Raw genomic sequence first — 384 nt, forward strand, 5'->3', positions numbered from 1 at the left:
ATACCAGATCTCCGACAGGAGTGTGACACGAAGTTCTGCTTGGCGTCGCACGTGCAACATCGACGAGTGGACTTTTTTTTTTCCAAAGTCGTGGTCGCTGTTAAAGCCTTTAAAAGAATAATGTTTTCGCTCAAACGGGTGATGCGGGGATAACGAACATATATTACACTGGACATACGTTGCTCCCTCAGAGGTACGTGGATTAAAGCCCCTCAAGATATATGCTTTTCACGGTGGTTTAGACTTCAAGAGAAAAATATGAATAACTCTGCTTTACTCTAAGCGAGAATGTAGCGGCCACTTCCTACTTTTAGCAACAATATCGTAAATCATTTGTTCATTTCTAAGGGTTAATAATCCACCATGAATCAGGATACAGTGCAA

Source organism: Penaeus monodon, chromosome 28, assembly GCF_015228065.2.
Source record: "Penaeus monodon isolate SGIC_2016 chromosome 28, NSTDA_Pmon_1, whole genome shotgun sequence".
In the NCBI taxonomy this organism is placed as follows: domain Eukaryota; kingdom Metazoa; phylum Arthropoda; class Malacostraca; order Decapoda; family Penaeidae; genus Penaeus; species Penaeus monodon.